Source organism: Rhinatrema bivittatum, chromosome 6 (genome assembly GCF_901001135.1).
Source record: "Rhinatrema bivittatum chromosome 6, aRhiBiv1.1, whole genome shotgun sequence".
In the NCBI taxonomy this organism is placed as follows: domain Eukaryota; kingdom Metazoa; phylum Chordata; class Amphibia; order Gymnophiona; family Rhinatrematidae; genus Rhinatrema; species Rhinatrema bivittatum.
Genome location: NC_042620.1, coordinates 258,857,099 through 258,877,112, shown reverse-complemented (window position 1 = coordinate 258,877,112; position 20,014 = coordinate 258,857,099). Strand labels below are relative to the sequence as shown.

The 20,014-nt window shown below is 44.1% G+C and overlaps 1 protein-coding gene across 3 annotated transcripts in view; it reads left to right on the top strand.

Annotated features, from left to right (window-relative positions):
- The first annotated feature begins 4,822 nt into the window (after nt 1–4,822).
- Nucleotides 4,823–20,014, top strand: part of CASP14 (caspase 14) — a 105,656-nt gene continuing 90,464 nt past the window's right edge. The window contains exons 1-4 of one of the 3 annotated variants that reach the window (XM_029606922.1): nt 4,829–4,932; nt 5,856–5,967; nt 6,524–6,748; nt 18,096–18,335. The gene's annotated coding sequence lies outside the window, so the exon portion shown is untranslated. Of the gene's footprint in view, nt 4,933–5,855; nt 5,968–6,523; nt 6,749–18,095; nt 18,336–20,014 lie in introns of all 3 variants that reach the window. The other 2 variants (XM_029606924.1, XM_029606923.1) reach the window with 2 other exon arrangements.

Genomic DNA, 20,014 nt, shown 5'->3' with positions numbered 1-20,014 from the left:
GGGTGAGAGATTTCTATACTCTGGCCCAGGGAGACAGTGCCTGTGGCACCTGTGAATGACAGGCCTGGAAACCTCTGGTCTGAGGATGGGCCCGTGACTCTTTTCACAGGCTGGCCATCTTTGTGTCTGAGGTTTCCAGAATGTCCTTTAAATCCCAGGCCAAAAGAAGGAAAGGAAAAGCCCATGACTCACTTGCAACCAGAAAAAAAAACAAACAAGAAACAAGTAACATTTTCAGACTGTTTACTTAAGTACAAAAGCAATTGTGCAAGTAAAATTTAAGATTGACTTCAAAGTAATTTCATAAAATGTAAGCTTGCATATGTAGCAAAAGTCTATAAAATCCATCAACAGGTCTGTAACCTGGAGGAACATTTAGAAGACCCACACCACAGCCCGGTAAAGCGGATAAAGCATCCCCCGTCCGAAGGAAGAGTAGTAGATGATCCACCATTTCAGCAAAACAGTGGTGATGAGCGAGCAGGAACAGAATTGCCATTTCTGCAGACTGCAGCGATAAGCGTTGATGATGAAAATGCACCCTCTTCAAAAAGAAGGAAAGTAAACACAAACATGAGAAAAGCAAAACAGAAGCCTAGAGATTGACCATTAAGTACCCACTGTGGAACCAGCAAGAACAGCAGATAGGAATGTTGGGACGTAAATACTTATGGAAGGAGAGGAGACTGGTGGCGGAGTGGTAAGTTATGGATTGAATGAGGTCCTTCAGTCGGAGAAGTGTCCATCAAGAGACGAGGTATCCAAGTAGGAGAAGCATCTGCTCTGGAAGGAAGAGCAGAAGCATAACCAAAATTTCTGCAAACTGAAGTGAGGAGCAGCAATCATGTACCTGTGGATAGGTTGAAAAAAAAAAAAAATTACTTGGAAGGCTGCTTCCGCAGCTCCACTTAACTGCGGCAGAGAGAGGAGGAGAGACAACACTGCAGGAAGGCCTTCCACAGCCTCACATGGTCCTCATGTCCTTGGGGGTGTGAGTGCAAACGAGTGGAGATTCCCACAGGCCTGGAGACAAAACCAGCCTGACTCCAGCTTTTCTTAAAACATAATCTTTATTCAGAGCTTTAATCATATACACAACAGGAGACTGCTTTTACCTTCAGACAGTATACTCTCTCTACTCACAGGGGCAGATTTGTTCGCACAACCCGGCGCGAACAAATCTATGCCCGATTTTATAACATGCGAGCGCAGTCGTGCGCATGTTATAAAATCCAGGGTCGATGCGCGCAAGGGGGTGCACGATTGTGCAACTTGCATGCGCCGAGCCGCGCATCCAACCTCCGTTCCCTCCCAAACCACCGCACCTTCCCCTCCCTTACCCGCCCCCCAGCCCTACCTAGAACCCCCCCCTTACCTTTGTTGAAGAAGTTATGCACGCCGGCCAATGGCTGGCTGGCATGTTCTTATGTTCACACAAACCTGAAAATGCGTATAATAAAATGCTAAGCAAGCATAAAAACATGCTTTATGCATCTAAACCGTATAACAAAAGTTTTCTGCATAGAAATATTTTACGCACAGAAACATTGGTTTATGCGACATAAATCAATACTGAGTTTGTTTTGGTAAGTAGCAGCCTGGGGGGTGAGAGGAAAAAGAAGGGGGATCCCACTAGAAATAATTCAGATGCATAGGAGGAGAGGAGTGCAGCTCAGGCTTGGCTGAAGGATAGCTCTGGGCTCTGATCCAGGCTGGAGGAAAGTGGAAACTGGGGTGCTGGGGGGGGGGGGGGGGGAAGGGCACTCGCCCCCACATATTCCCAGGTCTCTTGCTCCCGTGCTGTAGGATACTTTAATTTTTCTGTCCGGATGGTCCCTTCTTGGTCTAGTATTGCGTGTGCTTTTTAGCATTGTGATTTGTTTGGAGGGAGAAGTCGAGACATGTCTTTATTCACAGCGCCCCCTCCGAGTGACATCAGCACATCCTGCCCTTCGTTTGCTAACAAACTGAATTAGCAAGGATTGGATTCGCTCCGGTCTAAGATGCTCTGCCGCTTCCCAGCAGCCGCTGGAAGCTCTCTCTCTGCCCTTTGGGGTAATTCATCGCTAACCTGGGTTACCGCTCCTCAGGGGCCCATCTTCTCTCTTTGAGGTACCTCTCTGGGAAACCGGGTACTCGCTCCTCGAGGGCCTGTGCTCCCTACACTGGTGCCTGCAACTGCTTCGCTTCTGCCTGCCAGGATCTCCATCAATACAGCAGTTGGGAGTCGGGGCTTGGCGGCTATGTATATTTTTTAGTATGGTTTTACTATAATGATTGATTTATATTTCTTGATTTATTATTTTGTGGAATAGTGATGTTCTGCTTTTCCATTGTTGCACTGCATAGGAACCTGGTTTGTGGTTTCCAGTTCAGTTTTTGTCTGCATGTGTGAGTGTTTTAGTGTGTGAGAAAGATAGAGGAAGCGTGTCTGTGTGAGCGAGAAGCACAGAGGAAGTGTGTGTGTGTGTGTGTGTATGTATGTATCTCACATACACATTCTCCCTCTGTCTCTCACCAAGCATGTGTGTGTGTGTGTGTGTGTGTGTGTGTGCGATAGAGAAGGAGTATATTGTGCGTGTGCATGTATGCCTCTAGTCTATGACAATCTCAGGATGACAGATATGGAGAGCGGGAGATTTTTTAAAATCCTTATTAGTTTTAATTATTGCGGGTTGTTTGTGTCTGCTGTTTTGAAATATTTTATCCAATGTTTAGGAAATTTTAAAATTATATATGGAGGCGATTGCCAAAGGAAATATCCGTCCCGGGTGCCACTGCTCTGGAATCCTCTGCTGGGAGAAGCGTGCAGATGAGCCTTCTGGTCGCTCTCTGCATGCTGCGTTTTTCTGAAGTCTCTGGCATTTGAAGTCTCTGTCTTCTGGATTTTGTTGGAGAGTCATTTGAATGGATCTTCCTTTATAAACTATGCAGAATTTGAAGATGCTAAATGGGGTCTCTTCCTGCACGCTAATAGTCAGCAGCAGCACCATTGCCTGCGTAACAGTGCCATCTGCTGCCCATCACTCTGCTCTGCATGCCCAAAGGACTCCCTCATATTTCTGGGGAAAGATAGATACTGAGCTTTTCCAGGGTCATGTTCCAGGCAAGGTCTATGTCCTGTAAGGATTTTCTTGGCTGTTCCATTGTTAATAGCCCAACCCATAAGCAGAGATTTCTTTCAGTTGAAAATACACTTCTCATGTAACCTGAATACTCCTACTCCTCCAACTTACTCCAAAGATAAACCAGAATCAGAAGTAAATGTGTTACATATAGAAATTATTTAATGGGTAAAAGATAAGTTTATGGCCGAGCAGTCACTCTGTGACGGCAGGGAAGAAAAGGATGAAATCTAGCCATTTGGACAACATAGGTTTTACAGTACATCCAGAAGAACCTCCGATGGATAGAATCACAGGTATATTCATATGTAGGGGACCATCCTTTTCAGTTTTAATTGTATTTTTTTCCTGGATGGGTCTGACAGAATGAAGTCCCATTTAACATGGGTGCCAGGACTTTCCATATGTTGCTGCCTTGACTGTGTGGCAAGGGGCTTGAAGTCGAGTGTGCGTGGGGGGGGAGGGGGAGGGGGAGGGAGGTGGGTTTTGGAGCAGTAGTTGTTCTGGAAAGGGGGTGAGGGGTAGTACTGTCTATTGATCTCCTGCAAGGTTCAAACCAAACCCTGGTGAGGTGGCTGTTGATTGGTTCGGGCTCACAGGGGATCAAGGGATTACGAAATAGAAATATTCTCTCTTATTATACGGCGGTCATGCCTGCTTAATTTAGCTGAGGTGGCAGGCAGCATCCCTCCCTCCATCCCACCCTCTAATTTTATGGATTGTGGGGGAGTTATGGTTTGTCGCAGCGAGGTGGTGTTATGCTCAGGCTTGTGAACCCTTGGGCCGACGGGAGGATGGTATACCTTGCGGAAGATCTGTAGGTTCTCTCGTCGGGTGGCGAGGCAGAGCAGAAGACGAGACCAGCTGACCCTCGGCACTGAAGACTGAGGCGACTGAGGAGGCAGGTGAAGAGACGAGAAGAGGACCTGTGTCCGCCACTGGAAGTCTGCGATCCCCCAGGAGGAGCCCGTAGGGACCCAGACCGCTGGGACTTAGGTTGACCTTTGAGAGGTCAAGTATCGGTGCAAGGGCTGACTGGAGCTTCACCCTGGAAACCTATGGGTCCCCCCGGGAGGAGCCCGTAGGGACCCGGACTGCTGGGACTTAGGTCTATCTTTCCCCAGAAATATAGGCTTGGAGACGGTCGTCCAGAAGAAGTCCAAGGTTATCATTTACATATATAATTATCTGATCTTCTTTTTCCTTCTTAATCCAAGTTATTGTTTTCCTGTTACATGTAACTGCTTTTCTGCACTATTGTTCAAATTGTAAAGTTTATTATATTGTGCACCCCTGTTCCTTGTGAACCAGCATGATGGGACTTCTGTCTTGAATGTTGGTATATAAAAAAAAAAACTTAAAACTTAAACTTAAAGTGCCAGCGGGTCGTCGCTTACCAGTCCAAGGTCACACACCAGGGAATCACCGTAAGCCAATCCGGTCAGGAACCGGGAACACCAAGACGTAACAGGAACAAGGATCCAAAGCACAAGGCACTCACCGAAGCAAGCAGACTAGACAGCGCTGGAGGACGTTGCCAAGTCAGGGAATGAGCAGAGGAAGCCTCCCTTTATACTTCCCCTGCTCAGGCTGATCGGGAACAGGTGAAGCTGGTTAAAGGGATCAGGTCCCTTTAAATCTGTGAAGGAGGCGCGGCCTCGCACCTAAGGATGGCGGCGGCCATCTTTGATTTCCCCCGCGGAGGAGAAACGCTGCTGGACGCCGCGAGGGGGGAGCAGGGACGGCTCCCCCTGCAGCGAGCGGCACCGAGGCCCGTGCCGGAGCGGAACACAATAGGTGGGAGGTGGTAAGTTGCCCGAACTTTGTTAATTTATTGGGTTGCATTCCCCAACCAGCTGGAAGATTGACTGTGCTGAGCAATTGGGTGAAGTCACCTGGGGAGTTGCTCCTTGCAGGCTGTAGGGCCGGGGGATGGACACATCCTGCAGATCACCAGGGCTATGGGCTGTGTTTGAGCTCGTGTATTGTTTAATAAAGCTGCGGCCTTTCTGAGCCCAATTGGTTTGTCTTAGTCTTATTAGCTAGAATCGTTGAAAGGATCCTGGTTCCCCTTTTTATGGGAATTTTTATGTTGTAACAAAAAAAAAATCAAAGGCAAAATCATTTTACCCTTGATTTTTCTCCTGTTTGTTATAATAACAAAGCCCTTTTTCCGCTGATATTTTTTGCTATAACACTGAAACTCCCAGGAAAAATAAAATAAAAAACTGAAAATGAAGGTCCCTAATACTACATCATCTGATTTAGAGAAAGGGGAATACACACCAGGAGAGGATTTCCAGGAATGGTAAGCTGCACACATTTTTATTTGGAAGATATCAACTTTTTCTTTGAAGTGTAAATAGCCTGAATTTAAAAAAATGGATATTTGAATTTCCCAAGGCGACTCATTAAAAGTTACAGCCTAAATGCTATTCAGCCATTTCAGAACCAAGCATGAGGTAAGTAAAGGTGAGATATACTCTCCACTTTAGGTAAAATAATAAAAAAAAAAGTTTGATGATTGACTTCTGATTGTATGTGAAAGCGGCCAGGCTTGAAGCCTTGATGACTGGCACTGCTGTACTGCTCACAAGCTTCAAACTTAGGCTAATTCAGCCCCTTTTTTGTCTGATACCAGCTGTCCAGTCTATGCACTGTACCTTTTCTGTGTAAACACCATACAGTTAGGGAGAATTTGCATATGTACCAAAGATACTGTCTTTACAGACGCGAGGAAAAGGATCCCAGCTGTCTGACATCCATCGCTTGGCTTTCAGTGTACCAAGCGCCTAAAATCCTAAAAAAAAAAAAGAATGAAACGGGCTTTAAAATGATTGTGGTAAGTAGATGAGGATTGTGAGAGGATCAATGGCAATAAATGATTCTTGCCTTTTTTTTTGTGTGTGTGATTTTAGTTCTACTCTCCAAGGCTGCATCTCAGTTAGTTAACATTCGCTACTCCCCCCACCTCCCTTTATTGATATTTAAATTTCCCAAGGCAACTCTTTATGTGTTGCAGTATAAATCAGTGCTCTTCATTGTAAAGCCTGGGAGCCAGTGGCAGCTTCCATCAGCCCCAGGTGCCCCCCCCCTTTCCCTAACCCACGCTCTGCCCCTACCTCCGCCGGAGGCTGCCTCTGGAACAGTTGGTTCTGGCAACGGTTGGGGCACCATCGGGGGCAGATTGCAGGAAAATATCAGCACAGGGGATTTTTTTCCCCCCACCAAAACCAGCCCATGGGGTATCGCAGTCCCTCATTTGCTTCCTGTGCAGCGTGTGAGCTTCCAAAAGCATGCCAAGCAGCGGCGTGGTGGGGGGAGGGGGAAGAGGGTGTGAAAAGCTCCCGGGCACTAGAGGGCGCTGGGGGACCTCTTTTCGTACGTTTTTTTTTCAGCTGCAGGCACCTAGAAGGCGAGAAGAGGGGATTATTTGAAATGTCTGCTGTTTCTGTGACCTTAAGCATTTCTACAAGGACGACGGTGAAGAGGGGGTCAGGGAGAGATAATACAACTGTATTGGCCCCTGGGCGCCGGAGACCCTTGCTGTGCCACAGACTGGATGCAGTTTTAAAAGATCCCAATAATGTCCAATGGCCCACTGTACTAGGAATGCTTTTGAGGTAAACAGCAAAATACATACCAATCTGTCTTGAGACTGTAATAAATCTTGATGGGACCACCGCACCCATATCTAAGCTTGCTTGATGACATGTTGTGGATATCCCCTTGAATAAAGTTTCTCCACCTCTCTTCTGCTCAAATCTTGAATTCAACAGCAGGACACAACTGATGTAAATGTAAGGAACTGACTTCAAGGAAGGCTATTTCTTAAATGCTTGGGATGATGACTGGGATACTGCAATATAGTGTTTCTGGCACTGCCTTTTCTTTGAATTTTGTGTGCACCTAAAAAATTGGGGCATGGTATATGATTAAATTATAATGCCAATAGCCACAGCACCTTTTTTTTTTTAATACGCTTATTTAGAAAGATGTCATGTTACGTCTGGGAAAAACACATCAGTTAACAACACTGAGCAGAAGCATGAACAAACAGATATCAAATATAGTGAAAAAATATATGTCTGGCTCTTATAGCTAGTAGATGTAACAGTACATCTTTTTTTTCCATTAGAGAAAAACAAACACATTTAGGCCCCGGCAGAGGCCACACATAAACTACCCAAGATTCACAATCACACAAATATCACGTATACTGTAAGCAATGAAAACAAAATACAAAAAGAGAGTCCAATGAATAGTATAAATAAAGTTGAGTATGGCCAGTCATCTGAATATCGCAACTCTGCAAGATGGGGATGGCCGGGGGTGTGGTGGTGGTTCAGGGCATGGCAGCGGTCCAGGGGTGGGGTCGAGTGCTCCGGCACAGTGACTTGTGCTGGCAGCCGGCCAGCAGGCGTAACTTTTGCAGCAAAGGTGTGTGTGTGTGTGTGGGGGGATTTAGTTAGGGCTGGGGGATGGGTTAGATAGGGGAAGGGAGGGTTTGGGTTCACGTTAGCAAGGATGCGCTAAGGATGCCAATAAACCCGGCGTCGGTTTTCGTGGCTGTCCGCCACTAAGGAGCTTTTCTTTTTTGAGCTTTTGCAGCACATGTACTGTCAGGAATGGCCAGCAAAAACGGATGCCTTTCTTCTAGTCACGAAAACCAATGCTGGGTTTATCGGCGTCGGTTTTCGTGGCTGTCCGCCGGTAACGAAAACCGACGCTATTAAACTTGGCATTGGTTTTTGTGATGGGCCCGATCGTCAATTTTTTATTTTATTTCTTTTATTTTTTTATTTTTTTGATGCGCACATCTATTAACGCCTGCTCCTGCATTCACTCCGTGTTAGACGCACGTTGAATAGGTGCTAATACCCTTATTGCATTAGGGGATTGATTAGCACCTATTCTACCCACATCCAACTGCATGTTAAGAGTGCGCTCGGCTCAGCGCACCATATTGCATCGGCCCCTAGTTTTGAACAGCCTCTGAAGTCATGTGGATTTCAGCATTAAAAATGAGGTCATATTGGCCAAAAGTTTAGGAAGCCCTGCAATAAGCATTAGGCTATTCCTGCACCTCTATTACACCTGTGCAATGAACCCAGTACCTGTCCAAATCCCCTTCTAGCTCTGGGCTTGCAGTATGATCGTTTGTACCACAAGACCAGCAGCTTCCCATTCTGCTTTACCAGCAACACTCGTTGCTTGTGTTGTTTGTGAACATAAGAACATGCCATACTGGGTCAGACCAAGGGTCCATCATCCTGTTTCCAACAGTGGCCAATCCAGGCCATAAGAACCTGGCAAATACCCAAAAACTAAGTCTATTCCATGTTACTGTTGCTAGTAATAGCAGTGGCTATTTTCTAAGTCAACTTAATTAATAGCAGGTAATGGACTTCTACTCCAAGAACTTATCCAATCCTTTTTTAAACACAGCTATACTAACTGCACTAACCACATCCTCTGGCAACAAATTCTAGAGTTTAATTGTACGTTGAGTAAAAAAGAACTTTCTCCAATTAGTTTTAAATGTGCCATATGTTAACTTCATGGGTTGCCCCCTAGTCTTTCTATTATCCGAAAGAGTAAATAACCGATTCACATTTACCTATTCTAGACCTCTCATGATTTTAAACACCTCTATCATATCCCCCCTCAGCCGTCTCTTCTCCAAGTTTGAAAAGTCCTAACCTCTTTAGTCTTTCCTCATAGGGGAGTTGTTCCATTCCCCTTATCATTTTGGTAGCCCTTCTCTGTACCTTCTCCATCGCAATTATATCTATCTTTTTTGAGATGCGGCGACCAGAATTGTACACAGTTTTCAAGGTGGGGTCTCACCATGGAGCGATACAGAGGCATTATGACATTTTCCGTTTTATTCACCATTCCCTATCTAATAATTCCCAAAATTCTGTTTGCTTTTTTAACTGCCGCAGCACACTGAACCGACGATTTCAATGTGTTATCCACTATGACGCCTAGATCTCTTTCTTGGGTTGTATCACCTAATATGGAACCTACCATTGTGTAATTATAGCATGGGTTATTTTTCCCTATATGCATCACCTTGCACTTATCCACATTAAATTTCATCTGCCATTTGGATGCCCAATTTTCCAGTCTCACAAGGTCTTCCTGCAGTTTATCATAATCGGCTTGTAATTTAACTACTCTGAATAATTTTATATCATCTGCAAATTTGATTACCTCACTTGTCGTATTTCTTTCCAGATCATTTATAAATATATTGAAAAGGGTCCCAATACAGATCCCTGAGGCACTCCACAGCCCACTCCCTTCCACTTTTTCATAAAATATTACCATAGATTAATAAGCCTAAGTTCAGTTCTGTGAAAACTCGTGGAAACTAAAGAACAAAATCACAGAACATATAGATAGACATGATTTAATGGAGCACAGCCAGCATGGATTTATCTAAGTGAAGTTTTGCCTCACACATCTGCTACATTTTTTTTGAAGGGGTTAATAAACATGGATAAAGGTGAACCAGTAGATGTAGTGTCTTTGGATTTTCAGAAGGCGTTTGACAAAGTCCCTCATGAGAGGCTTCTAAGAAAACTAAAAAGTCATGGGATAGAAGGTACTGTCCCTTCGTGGATTGCAAACTGGTTTAAAGACAGCAAACAGAGTAGGATTACATGGTCTGTTTTCTTAGTGGAAAAAGATAGTGGAGTGCCTCTGGGATCTGAACTTGAACTGATGCTTTTTACTATATTTATAAATTATCTGGAAAGAAGTACAACGCGTGAGGTGATCAAATTTGCAGATGAGGCAAAAATTATTCAGAGTTGTTAGAGCACATGCAGATTTTGATAAATTGCAGGAAGACCTTGAGAGACTGGAAGATTGGGCATCCAAATGGCAGATGAAATTTAACATGGACAAGTGCAAGGTGATGCATATAGGGAAAAATAACCCATGCTGTACTTACACGATGTTAGGGTCCATAGTAGGAGCTACCACCCAGGAAAAAAAGATCTAGGCGTCATAGTGGATAATACATTGAAATAGTCTGCTTAGTGTGCTGCAGCGGTCAAAAAAAGCAAACAATGTTAGGAATTATTAAGAAGGGAATAGCAAGTAAACCAGTGGATGTCATAATGCCTCTGTATCGCTCCATGGCGAGACTGCACCTTGAATACTGTGTTATGCCGGTCAGCCGAGGCTGACCGAGCTTACCCCGTCCGGCCATGGTCCGCCGTGCTCCAGATCCCCGAGACTGGGTTTGTGGGCATCTCCTCAGGCTCCAAGGCCTACCGTGATGCCGAGAGACCTACCCCTGTGGCTGGGACGCCGTCACAGGGGAAGCCCCGCCCTCCAACGTCCTCTAGACGCACACGGCGAAGCCAGCCCCTTTCTTAAAGGGGTCAGTGCGGGAATGCCGCCCCACTCCCAGGAGGTCTCCTCCCTCTTCCTGGAGATATTTAAACGCTCAGCTCACTCTTTCAGGTGAGTTAGCAAGGATTGGACTGCCTCCGGTCTAAGCTGCTCTGCTGCTTCTTTGTTGCTGCTGCTCGAAGATCTCTCTGCCCTTCGGGGTCATTCATCATTAACCTGGGTACCCACTCCTCGGGGGCCCTTATGCTCTCTTTCAGGTACCTATCTGGGATATCGGGTACTCGCTCCTCGAGGGCCTGCTCTCCCTATCTTGGTGCCTACAATTCTACTACTTCTGCCTGCCAGGATCTTCATCAATACAGCTACCTACTTCACAGGCCGATACAGTAAGTAGCGGTAGGAAGAGCTGCGTTAGTGCCGGGCGCACCCGCGTTTGCTGCACGCACAGTCTGGCTCACCTACCGCTCGATACTGTATTAAAATCGCATGCAAATTCAAGCCGCGTCCAACATGCGTCCATGAAGCGCAATCCATTTTACTGTATAGGCACTTTATACAGCGCCTATACAGTATCCTGGGTGCGCTGGTACCTGTCATTTCAAATGTCATTTGAAATGACAGGTACCAGGAAGTGGATCCCAACTATAACCAAAGAAAACCTAAAAACCTAAAATCCCCTCCTCCCGAAGCGACTCGACATGTAAAATATGTAAAACCTAAAAACCCCTCCTCCCGAAGCGACTCGACATGTAAAATATGTGAATAAGTGTAACCAACTTACTTTTTGTTTCTTTTTCAGCCCTTTCAGCTTTCTCTGCCATCCTCCGGAGGGGGCAGCCGGCGGCGAAAGCGGCTTCCAGAGGCCCCCGCCGGCGAAGACGGACGAAGGCACGCCCGTAGTGCACGGGCGCTCAAGCCAGCGAAAGCACATGGACGGGCGTGCGTGAAGTCACACACGCGCGTTCATGTGCTTTCGTTGGCTTGAGCGCCCGTCAATTTGGGCGCTCTAGCCAGTGAAGTGCATGACGTCACGGTGTGCGCTCAAGCCAGCGAAAGCACATGAACGGGCGTGTGTGATGTCACGGTGTACATCACGCACACCCGTCCATGTGCTTTCGCTGGCTTGAGCGCCCGTGCACTACGGGCGTGTGTTTGTCCGTCTTCGCCGGTGGGGGCCGCTGGAAGCCGCTTTTGCCGCCGGCTAACCCCTCCAGAGGACGGCAGAGAAGGCTGAAAAAGAAACAAAAAGTAAGTTGGTTACACTTATTCACATATTTTACATGTCGAGTCGCTTCGGGAGGAGGGGATTTTAGGTTTTCTTTTGGGGGAAAGTTTGCCGTCTACCCTTACCCCTGCCTCTAACGCAGGGGTAAGGGTAGGCGGTAAATTAGTAGGTTAAACGCGCGGCTAAACTGCAGGTTAAAAAGGCGATAGTCGGGGCGCGCGTTACTGAATGGGGGGGAATAGCTAATCCGATCGTTTACATCTCATATACATGCCGCGGGTGGAAAGGGGTACCCGCTGATTTAAAGAAGCGGTAAGGATGGGTTAAAAGGGATAGTGAATCGCGGGTTGGGCTAACGCGGCCAAATTGTGAGTAGAAAGCGGGTTAGAAGCAGGGTAACCGCGGCCGCACTTTACTGTATCGGCCTGTCAGTGAGTAATTAACCTTGTCAGTCTATATTACCTTCAGCTTCAGGCTGGGAGTCTGCATCCAGGACTCCCTCTACTACCCTGTGCTGCCTACCATCTACTCGAACATGGGACTGGTCTCCTCTGCTGAGGACCCCTGGACTACTTCTACTGGGTTACCTCACTGATGCTGCTCCCTGGGCAGTACCACCAAGCTGAATAATAAATACAAGTTCTCTGTGTCTGCATGTAGAGAGTCTAGCCTAGTACTGTGGTTCCTCATGGGGCTCCTCCCCGTGGGAGTGGCTATCACCGCAGTACCCCAGAATCCACTTCAACACCTCAAAACCATAACATACTGTGTGTAATTCTGGTTGCTGCATCTAAAAAAAAAAAAGAATATAGCTGCACTGGAGAAAATACAAGGGTGACCAAAATGATAAAGGGGATGGAATGGCTCCCCTATGAGGAAAGACTAAACAGGTTAGAGCTGTTCAGCTTAGAGAAGAGATGGCTGAGAGGGGGATATGATAGAAGTCTATAAAAATCATGAAATGACTAGAATGGGTATTGAGAATATGTTGTTTACTTTTTCATATAATAGAAGGCATTCCATGAAGTTAACAAGTAGCACATTTGAAACAAATTGGAGAACATTATTCTTCACGCTATGCACAGTTAAGGTCTGGAATTCATTGCCAGAGGATGTGGTTAAGGAAGTTAGGTAGCTGGGTTTAAAAAAGGTTTGGAGAAGTCCATAAACTACTCTTAATCAAGTTGACCTAGGGAATAGCTTCTGCTGTTACTAGCGTATGATCTATTTAAAGTTTGGGTACTTGCCAGGTACTTGTAACCTGGATTGACCACTGTTGGAAACAGGATACTGGGCTTGGTGGATCCTCAGTCTGATTCAGTAGGGCAGCTTCCTATATTCTTATTATACCACTGGGTCTGCATGAGCATACCATGATCTCAGCACCAGAAAGGAGTTTGGAAAGGTACTGGGTGGATGGGGGAGGGCAGTGGTTTTTTGATTTTGATGAACTGAGCAGGGGGGTGTTGGGGGCAGCAAGCAGACTGGTTGCAGTTTTAGTTTTAAAGTGTACGTGGAAGGAGGGGGGAGGCTTGGCCTAGCACGGCTAATGTTGGAGATAGGTGGGGTTTGGGAATCAGGCTGCTAAGCCTGTATGCCTCCTATATAAATACCATTGTCATTTAACAGGCTATATTCTTTTGAATATAACAGATTTAAATCTCAAGTTACCTGGCTACTTTTAGCTGGACAACTAAACCTAACTTGCAATATTCAAAAAAGACAGCCAGTTAGGTATAAAAGTTATCTGCTTAAAAAAAAGGTAACTGGATAACTATCTGGGGATATTTAGCAGGAAGTTTAGCCTACTGAATAGCCAGGATAATTTATCTGGCTAACTTTAGCCAGATAAATTAGTGGTTTTAGGTTTTTTTGAATATTGACCTCACAAGTTTAGAAAACAGAGAGCATGGCATCCAGCTCATGACCAGCGCTCCTCTGACAGTTCAAATTCTGTCTTCACTGCCACTTTTATCATATTAACCCCACAGCCAGTTTGGTTTTCATATAACTGGCTGAAATACGCACATATACTGAGACCCCCATCTTATGTTCATTTTATATGTAGTTGTTGCGATTGCCCTAAAAGCCTAATTGTGGGATTAAGACAGGTTTAAAACCAATGCAATGAAGGCTCAATATAAAAACATCTAATAACCTTGTGGTCAGGTAATAATTAAATTACCAAAACATAAAATGAGGCGATAAGCAGGCAGGTCATATTTTTCTCTTGCCATTGAAATAAAAGCAAATACATTTCCTTATTATATTTATTTGGCCCCTCTTTATTCATTTAATTTGTTATATTCAGTTTTTATACACCAAATCAGTTTTAGAATATACAGAATTAAATTTAAAAATATTATTCATGTAAATGTAATTCTAAATTATTAGAATGGGACAGAAAATGAACCAACATCTGACAGTTAGGAAAATATCCTCAAAAGCCAGGGAAAGATTATAGCTATTTAAGAAAAACTACCAATATTTGACAACTTTAAATCAAACCATTGAAAATAGATAATTTAAGTTAAAAACCATGAAAGCAAGCACGTTTCCCCCCCTATCATCTCTGTTAAATAGTAAAAGAGGCAAACAGCTCCAGAAGCCAAGAATCAACTCATTAAAAAGTAGTGCTTTGTTTTTTTTAAATTTGGAACTGCTCAGCATTTAAAAAAGATGCTATTTTTCCAAAAAGGAGCAGCAGCAGCAGCAGCATCACCACCTCTGACCTGCATGCATCCCTCTGCCCGTCCCCTTTCTGTATACAGATGAATGCTCTGGTGAAACGGAAGCAAGGGGAAGACACTGAAAAGGGCGACACCATGTGGTTGCACGGTTTATTACAAGGGCTGGGGGTTGTAGAGAGGTAGAAAATGAATGCAGTTTTGTCAGTACTTTCCTGTCGGTAGATGTGAGGGGCTACAGGGCCCTTGGTATGGCAGCAGGTTCCTTAGGCAATAGACATTCAAGCCCTACTAAATGTACCCAAATTTATAACTCACTTTCCGTTTGGATTCAAAAAAGGCAAATAATTAAAATCCAAAAATCTATTCCCTATGAACCTACCAGTCACCTGGCTAACACCTACCACCCAATTTGCATGTTCTGGCTGTTAAATCGTGTTCCTTGGCTACCTGTGAGAAGGCAGGATGGAGAATGTCCCTCCTCATTTTTTTCACTACATCATCCCCAGCAGCAAGAAATCCTGAGTGCAAATGTCTTACCACAAGCACCTCCCCTCCCCCCCCCCCCCCCAAGTTCTAGTCACCACCATGCAGTAGTTCGACACAAGCATGAGAGCACAACTACGTTTTGATTTTCAGGATATCCAAACATCAGCATTTGAGATAAATTTGCAACTACTGAAGACTCGGTAGATGGAAACCTGCCTCATACATCTTCATTATGAAGATGCTGAAAACCAGACTTAATAGGCGTTATCTCCAGGACTGGGTTGAGAACCACTGCAGTAAGGGATCCTGGCCAAAGTACAGATGAATTCCAGGCAGACCGAGGGAAGGGAGGCATTTCTATCAGGCAACAAAAACCCCTCTTGTGCTGCTGCTACTGCTCCATTTCCAAGACTAGATTTAGCTCCAATAAGAGGAATTGGTGAGAGAAGGTAGAAGAGATTTAACAGCACGTCGCTGGCCTGAGTAGATTCTCCTCCTGGGACCTATTTATTTAAAAAGTACTATATGCAAACAAAAAAATCCCCCACACACAATTCATAAAATAAACCAAATCTATCTGCATACATCACAGGCATGAACTGAACTTATATAAAGCAGAACTGAGTAAAAGATACAGCAATCGTTACATGGCTTCCCAAAATGTTTTTGTTGCCCGCATTTATATCCTTGTATATATATTTACCATCAATTTGTGGGTCTCACATAAGACAAGCTTAGTTAGAATTAGGGAATGCGTTTATAGGTCACCGTTGTGTTTTAATAGCCCAGGGATGATTTTGAATGGTCGGTAATCTGCAGGCTCGGGCCGGCCAGATGGCATACTTTTGATGCTATTCAAGAGACGTACCATCTTGTCAAGAGATATTTATCTCCAAGCAAAACATTTTCCGGATTCCATCGAGGTTAGGCCTCATCTCATCTTGGATAGGACCTTATTTGAGAGTTTGTGATAAAGCAGATAATATTGAGGGGATGATTTCTAAGATTTGCGCTGCTTATTGGAGAACTTTCAGATAAGGCCAATCATCTAAAAGCTTGGGGGAAGGATTCCGGTGGGGCTTCAAGGAATCTGCTTGGGATCTTTGTATTATTACTGTGGGAAAGTATTGCTGTTTCATCTCCTTTAGTGGAGAATGGTCTCAACAGCAGTAGTAAATGGTATCTTTCCTCTAAACATCTTCATAAGGTATACCCTAACGTGTCAGAAAACTGTTGGCATGATTGCAGGGAATAGGGACCCTATTTCATATTTGGTGGGAATGCTCCTTAGTTTGTAAATTTTGGGACCTAATTACAGAGCTGGTTTGGGGGATTATTGGTGCAGCAGTTGACAGAGATTCTAAGACATTTCTTCTCAGCCTTCCAGTTTCTGCTGCTCCTGCTAAAGGTTCAAGTTTCTATATTACAAATTACGGCAGCACGTTAGGAATTGGCATTCTGGTGGAAGAGAACAACCCTGCCACCTCTAGCCTTAGTGCAACAGTGCTGTGAGAAACTGTACTATTTGGGAAAATTGACCATTATTAGAATCACTTTGGAGAAGAATTCACTGCTAATTATTTGGTGCTCTTAGGCATGTAAATCCTTAATATGTTACATTCCTAAACAGAGAAGCTAAAAGTATTATGGTAAGGAAGGGGAAAGGGCTAGGTACTATTAAAATGACTGTGTGGTTGTATATTCAATTCATTTGATGCTATGACATCTATAAACTAAAATTAGCCAGGTGGAGCGAGCACACTATAAGAAAATGCAGATAAAGATTTAGCAGATTGATTCCTTGAAAAGCAGAGTCTCAAGATAACGCATGACTCATTTCTCTCCCATGGCATTGGGTTGCCAACAACAATTCACATCTGAAAAACAAACAAATAATAAATAGGTTTCAGCCTTTTAATTCAATCCTGAGCCACTACTACCCTCCCATGAAATAAACGACCCAGAAATGCCTTAGGATAACTTATCTGCACTTCCAACTGTTGCAAGGGTAATTCCAGCTCATACAATAATGTCAGATGTCTTTCAGGAAACTGTAAATAACTCAATAACTAAACCAATAAACATTTAAAAAAAAAATATATTTTTTTTTTTATAGAGCTTTGCTATCAAGCATCAGTATGTAAAACCTGCCCTTTCCCTGCAGAGTCACTTAACCTCCTCCCATGTGTTCAAACCTTTAATATTTATAGGATACCCTAAACCAGGGCTGCTGTACCTCAAACTCACCAATTCTCTGGTCCCAAGAGCTTATAATACAACTGAGTACCCCAAACAGCCATTCATAAAAAGACTTTGCCAAAACTTACAGTGAGTGGCAGCAGCAAAGCTGGGAATTAGAACTGATACCCAGTTATAAATGACTTGCGCTCCAAGTCAAAGCATCAGAAATAGAATTTACTCTGCTCGTCTGGATCTCGGCCCCATGTCACTGTCTTCCTTAAAGGTTAAGCTCTCTGGGTAGGGACAGGCATAAGGTGATGGCCAGAGCCATAGGGAGGCTAGAGTGCACAAGGAGAGGCATAGCCAACAATAAAAGGTAATGCTAATGCCTCTGTAAGAGAGGCAGGGGAGATCTCACCTCTCTCCAGTTCTGGGGGTTAGACCTCCAAAAGGTTAAACAGTGAAAGCTGTGCAGAGAAATGGTGCAGGGTCTGTACAAAGAGTCTTATGAAAGTAGACTTCAGGACCCAAACAAGTAGAGAGACGAGGATATGAAAGACATTCAAAAAGGTTTAATGCACAAGGAAACCTTTTAGTAGAAAGGAAATTCTAGGACAACTGGTCATATAATGTTCAAAGCAGGTACACAGGGTAACATTAAAAAAAACAAAAACAAACAAAAAACAAAACCCAAAACCCACTCGTCATGGACTACTCTCCCAGTGGAGATGGTGGGGGCAAAAATCATTAAAAATTGAAGGAAGGATTGGACAAGCACAAAGGATCTTCAGTTACGACATGAGAAAGAACCCAGATCAAGTGGGGCCTAAGGCAATACAACAGGAATTAAATTAGGCAGATTACTTAGAATGATGGCAGATAAGTCCTATGAAATATGAGCAGAGGGTAAATTACAGGGGATGGAGCGGGAAGGGAAGAGCCTGCTAAGTACAATTCTAGCTATGACCCTAAGTGCCAGGCTCCTACACTATTTTTTGTCTGCTCTCCTATATCCAGATGGTTCCAGTAATGCCACCATACTAGTGGTGGTGCTGGGGGCAAGGGAGCGAAGAGAGATGCGCAAGCAACATCATACCCAGGACTGAAGAGGAGCAGAGATGAGCAGACAGAATGGTAGAGCTGCATATGAAGACCCACACCACCCGTTCCCTTGACAGAACGCAGGTGCTGTGACTTGAGTAGTTGCACCAACGCCACCCCAAGGAGAGGCGATGTTCTATAGCATCTCTGTTCAAGGTAACAAATTTGCTAGTTATGCTTCTGTGTCCTCCATATTACAGCCATGCTTGTTTTTTTTCTAGATCTCTTCGACTTCCAAAATATATATCAATGAGGCATATACGGAGTTTTCTGATTCAGTGACTTGAGCGGAAGCAGCTAAGTGGAGCAGTCTGAAACTTTATAAACTCCACAAGGAATGAAATAGAGATCACAAAAGAGGATCTCTTAATGGTTTTGTTCAACTGTTGACAATTTTTTTTTTTTTTAAAGAACAGCTGCAGAATACAAATTGTTTTGTTTTCACAATTTGCATAATACAGGTCTGGTCCATCAGCGTTGGAGCCTTACCTTGATCTTGCTTGCTATTACATCAGAGGATCTGAAAGTAAGATAGTAAGAACAATGTTACTGTAATATTCTGCAAGACTATACTGACAGTAGAGAAATGCATGAAAAGCAATATGATCTTATGACAAAGGAACAGTGTTTAAAAATATCTCACTCCATAAACAAGGATAATGAGTGAGAGTGGGGAAGAGAAAGCATGTTAAATTCTAATCTACACAGAGAACTCAGCTTATTTGAAAATAGCTTTGCAGAATATTATGCGAACAAAACATTTAACAAAAACACAATTTAAGAATTCACTTTCCTGGCAGAATTCTTTTGTTTTAAAAGGGGAACAAAATCACTTAATCCCTTTCCTTCCCCCACAAATTCCTGGCAAAGCAGAGATTAACATAGTCCTCTTGATCCTCCTTGTCCTCAACCTCATTTTTCAAAAGGGTTATTACCAGGTAGCATCAGCTACTGGGAAAGGAGGCAGCAAGAATTCTGCATTTCACTGCCATGTGGCAAAGCACAAACAAAGCTACTTAGGGGCTTCAACCAGTCACACAATGCAACAGAGAGAATTATGTACTCACCCAGCATATAAGATATAACCGGTTGGTCTCCATGCTGCACATCACATGAGCAGCTGTCATCCCCTGGGGTGAAGTGGGTAAAAATCATCTTCTGGTAGGTCCAATCTGTGTGAAAGCCAAGGTCGTTCTCCCCAACATCTTGCACTGGTTCGCCATTGCACTTCAGCATCATCTTAAGGTTAGGTGGGTAAAAACCTTTGGCATAGCATATCACTATGTTCTGTTTCCCATTTTCAACTGGGTGGCGAGGGTACACATTCACTTGCGGAGACTCTGTCAGAGATAAACAAATACATAAGATCCATTTTAGTTTAAAAAAAAAAAATTCTGTTGCTGAATTTGGTTGCTGATGTTGGTCCAAGAAATAATTAATCTGCAAAGAATGCACTCACTTTTTTCCAGGATCAAATATAGCCCTCTGCACTAACTGAAGGAAAAGGATAAATTTAGGTTTACCTGCTAATTTCCTTTCCTTTCCCAGCTTAGGGTTAATTGTGCACACTACTGACAGAGCACCTGGAGGAATGATACAGTCTTTTGATGTAGGTTGTATGAAAGTTCTATATGCACAACCCGCCATTTTGGTGGACAACTTAAAGTCCTAGTGGCATGGTGCAATACTGCTGTCCCCACTGTGGTGTCTGAAGCTACTTGTTGTAGACTGTTATAGTTGTGAAGGTATAGAGCGATGACCAAGCAGCAGCCTTACAAATGTCTAACACTGGAATGTTACAAAGATATGCTATAGAAGCTGCCGCATCTCGAAGC